This window comes from Hyaena hyaena, unplaced genomic scaffold (genome assembly GCF_003009895.1).
Source record: "Hyaena hyaena isolate Hyena2069 unplaced genomic scaffold, ASM300989v1 scaffold_120, whole genome shotgun sequence".
NCBI lineage: Eukaryota > Metazoa > Chordata > Mammalia > Carnivora > Hyaenidae > Hyaena > Hyaena hyaena.
In genome coordinates this window covers 144,447-149,102 of record NW_024080752.1, presented here as the reverse complement: position 1 = coordinate 149,102, position 4,656 = coordinate 144,447, and the positions used below count along the sequence as shown (strand labels likewise).

The following is a 4,656-nucleotide window of genomic DNA, read 5'->3' as shown; positions in this document are numbered from 1 at the left end:
TTGTCTAGACTTCTCCTGCAATATGACCACAAAATAACAAAAATATTGACAAAAATAATGGAAAAGATGGCAATTACCCTGCCACTAACCCCTCCCTGCCTTAGGTTGTCACCACAGCAGATAAAGCCTATTTTATGGGAGTCCAGCCATTGCCACAATTCCTAAAGTAAAGTTTATTTGCACAGAAAAATAAAGGCAACTTTTTATTTGTCACCCTGCTAAGAAGAAATATGATTCCTGTCCTCTTGCTTCATATTAGCCTTTCTTTTTCCTGCACATTCTCATCCCTTGGTATCTGATCATTTTACAGAAAGGAGGATTTCTGCTTTTGACCTTACCTCTTGCTGTTGTAACATTCCAATTTTCAAATGGTCAGTCAGCATTTGCCTTTTTTTTCTTACAGGAGACATGTTCCAAAGCTTAAGCATACAAGACTCTGGGCCATTTAAAAAAAAATGCTTGCTAGGTTTCCCATGTGATAGTGGCTCCTCAGGAAAGCTATTCTTTCATGCAGTAGCAGCACCAGCATTGATCAGTGGGAAAGTTCAAGGCGGCAACTCATCAAGCATGGCTTCAATACCAGATTCCAGACAAGGTCTGCAATAAATAAGAGCAGTAACAAAGAATCATATTTCCTTCTCGCACAGAAAATCAGCAATGGCATAGTTCTAAATTTCAGGGTTTGGGCATGGTCTCTTCTCCCTGTACTGCGATTTGAAAGCAGGATGGCTTTCCTCTCTGAGAAGTTACATCAATATGCATTTTAGCTGTCCTTTCCTTAGAAACTGAGCCATAATGTAATTTTGAATTTTACAGGTTTATTGGGGATTTTTCAGCTTATGCACTGATTATCATTTGGGTTGTTCAAACAGAACCTATATTGTGACAAAACACTTGTTTATATATTCTCACATTTGTTTTAATTGGTTCATCTCCCTTTCCCTTCTAACCTCTTTTCCTCCAATAATAATGTCAAGTTTTCCATATGAACATACAAAAAGAACAATCTTTTGCTCTAAGTAGATAGGGAAAAATTTTTTTTTCAAATGTCAGTGTGATAAAAAAAATATATACCCTATGAGTCCCTCACGGATTATTGCTATTGATTTCTTTGCTTGAAACGTGGAAATGTTACCAGATGGGGTGTTAGGAGTAGGTATGTGGGTGCAAATGCTGTTTATTGCTTGTTGACTAAAAATAAGTGAAAACCTTCACTGTTTGTGTGCTTGTGTTGTATGTAAAGGTGAATTTTAATCCCAAACTAGTCCTTAGATAAAGTTTCACACAATGCGATAAGCAACATTTTTAGGATAAATTTATATTTGAAAGATACAAGTTTTGTGGCAGACTCAAAACACATGAAGATATCAAGCATTTGTTTTCTCTGGCTTATTGAAACACTATCACTGTTGTTTTAAGTTAATTCGATCAATGAAATTTACTTTTCACAGCCAGATTTCTTTTCTGTCTGTTTTCATTTCTATACCCTCCCCAGGCGGCTCCTTTGAGCTTCCTCTAGTCTCTTGCTCAGGGAAGTGTGAATCAAATTGCTGTAGGTTTCTGGAAGCTAGGTGCCTGTGTGCCACACTTGGACACTGAGCCTGACCCTCAGGGATGCACCCATGAGGAAAAAAAAAAAGCTGACCTTCTGTCACTTTCCTTCTCCTCCCTTTTAATGATTCCTTCTCTATCCTTTTGAGAAGATCTTTCTAGCCCTTTGACCCCTGTTAGAAGAGGAAGGCTTAAACAGCTAAAAGTACCCTCAGTCTCAAGGCTTGCAAAGGAAAGCTCAAGAGGCCTTTTAGGAAATGCCAAAAGACAGGGGCCTCAGTTTTCAGTGCATTTAGAAGGCAGATCCCACCCCAGTACCATTTCCCTCCTCATTTATTTTATAGAAGCAACCCTGCCTCCTACTCTCACTTGTCAGTGCCACCGGAATCGACACATTTGGAGAGCAGCTGACTTTTAATGATAGCCCTTGGACTGTGTGAGAGCTATTGTGCAATTTGAAAAAGAGCATGGGAAATGTGTGTCTGAGGTGGGTCACTAGGCTGCTACTTGGTGGGCTTCAGATCCAGTTTTAGTTTTCGTGGAGAAACACGTACTGCTGGGTAGGTTGCTGCCCCACCCAAAAATGGTGAGATGCTGAGTGCAGGATTTTTGAAAGGAGAGCAATTGTGGATCCTCCAGGGCCTGCTTGTACTTTGTAATGTGACTTTGAGTCGTACAATTAAGATGGCAGCTAATACTGATAATGAGGTATTTTCAAGTGGTATGCATTATTCTATATAATATGTGTATTCAGACATTTAATTCACATTACAATGCTTGAAGGTAGGAACTGTGAAACTGAGGCAAAAGGAAATCAAGTGCAGTGTTGCCTTAAGAAACTTCGTATTAGAAGTTCAGCTTTGCCACTTATTAGCTCTTTGACTTGGGTGAACAGCTTAACTTTTCTGAACCTAAATGTTCTCATCTGTAAAACAGGGATTGTGAATTCCACTTCCAAGGTTATCATTGAAAATTTAATGGGATGCAGCAGAGTCCTGGGATCTCCCCTTCCTTTCCACTCTCTTACTGCACCCCTGACTTTTTTCCAGGTTCCCATCTTTCACAGGTACTCACAGAGAACAGCAAAATCCTAGTGAATTTTAGGCACTGTGCCCAATTAGAAAGGGGTGATTCTCAAAAAGGTGGTTTACTTTCCTTCTTCTGGGAGAAGTTATAGACAGTCTTTTATCTGTGTCACAGAAAAGAATCCAAACCCAGTAGCATTCATCAGTCAATTACAGTTGAGTTGGGAGTGGCTAAAAGGATTAGGTATTTGACCCCATATTATAAGATATTTGCTGCCATTTCTACTACAGGAAAGGGAGGAATAAAAGTAGGATTTAAAGGTTGATGTTCTCATTTTGATTAACCAAGTGATCAGTTCCCCTGTTCTATTGACTTTATTTTCAGGATGCACATACATGTGTGAATGTAAATGTTCCTGTACAGGCTATATTTATATGCTTTCAGCAATCATGATATATTTGAAAGTAGTAGAATCTAAAGGGCTTAAAAATATTTTCCCTGTTTATAAAAGGAATGCATGTTTATTTATAGGCTTTAGAAATATAAAAAATATAAAGAAGGTACTAATTTCCTCACCCAGCACACAGATATAACCATTTTATACAAATTATTTTGTTGACACCCAAGTTTTTTTCTGTTCACACACACACACCCTTATGGTAGTCTACAGACTACTTAAATATTTTATTATTATTATTTTTTTTATTTCTGAGAGAAAGACACAGACAGAGTGCACACATACCTGTGAATGGGGGAGGGGCAGAGAGAGAGGGAGACAGAATATGAAGCAGGCCAGGCTCTGAGCTGTTGGCACAGAGCCTGACTGGGGCGGTGGGGGGTGGGTGGGCAGGGGAGCTCAAATCCATAAACACAAGATCATGACCTGAGCCGAAGTTGGACACTTAATTGGTTGAGCCACCCATGTGCCCCTAGACTGCTTTTATTTTTTTTTAAATAGGCTCTACACCCAATGTGGGGGTCAAACTCATGACCCTGAGATAAGAGTCACATGATCTACCAACTGAGCCAGCCAAGCGCCGCTACTTTTTCTCTTAATGTTATATTTTGAACATTTCTCTTTATTATTGTTATATTACGTACTTATTGATGTATAAAACCAATGCAAAACCTAATTACATAAAACAACAGAATCATTTTATTATGATTTTCATCGTTCTGGGGTTGACAAGGCTCAGCTTGTTCAGGGTATTTTATGCATTTGTAGTCAGGTGGTGGCTTGGGCTAATTACCTGAAGTTTGATTACTCACATTTTTGGCTCCTGGGCTAGAAAGACTCACACACCTGGAGGCTGGAACAGCTAGTTTCTGGAGTACTTCTCTCAGTCTCGAATGTGTTGTCTTCTGCATGGTGGCTTCAGGGTAGTCATGCTTCTTACATGGCACCTCAGAACTCAGCAAGCAGTTGTCCACAAAGAAAGGCCAGGCTGAACCTAACTCACCCTAAAAAATATTGATTTTTAAAAATTTTAATTCCATTATAGTTAACAGTGTAATATTAGTTTCAAGTATACAATATAGTGGTTTAATGATAAAAATATGGAACACTTCATGAACTTTTGTGTCATCCTTGTGCCAGGGCCATGCTAATCTTCTCCATATTGTTTCAGTTTTAGTGTATGTGCTGCCAGAGTGAGCAATAACTCACCTTTTAGGACTTAGTTTTGGAAATCACACAACATAGCCTTCCTTCTGCTACATGCTCATCACCAAGGCCATCACAGAAATCCATCCCAAAGCCCACAGAAGCTCTCCCCTTGAGACATTGGCTTCTTGAATGGTTTGTTAGTTTCTTGTCAGCGAGGTCGTCACAGATTTAAAATAACCCAGATTTATTACCTTATAGTTTTGGAGGTCAGAAATCTGAAATGAGTTTCACTGGGCCAAAATCAAAGTACCCTAGGAGGCTCTAGGGGTCAATCCATTTCCTTGTCTTTCCTAGCTTTAGGAGGCTGCTTGCCCGCCTTAGTTCATGACCTTTCTGTCTTTAAGGCCAGCATTGTGGCATCTTCAAATCTCTCTCTGGCGTGACCCTCTGTGCTCATCATTACATTCTTCTTT

At 39.5% G+C, this 4,656-nt stretch overlaps 1 non-coding gene across 1 annotated transcript; it reads right to left on the bottom strand.

Annotated features, from left to right (window-relative positions):
- Positions 1–4,128: 4,128 nt before the first annotated feature.
- LOC120235052 lies at positions 4,129–4,235 on the bottom strand. Its single transcript, XR_005529285.1, has one exon. It is a non-coding gene; the product is annotated as a U6 spliceosomal RNA (small nuclear RNA).
- Positions 4,236–4,656: the final 421 nt, after the last annotated feature.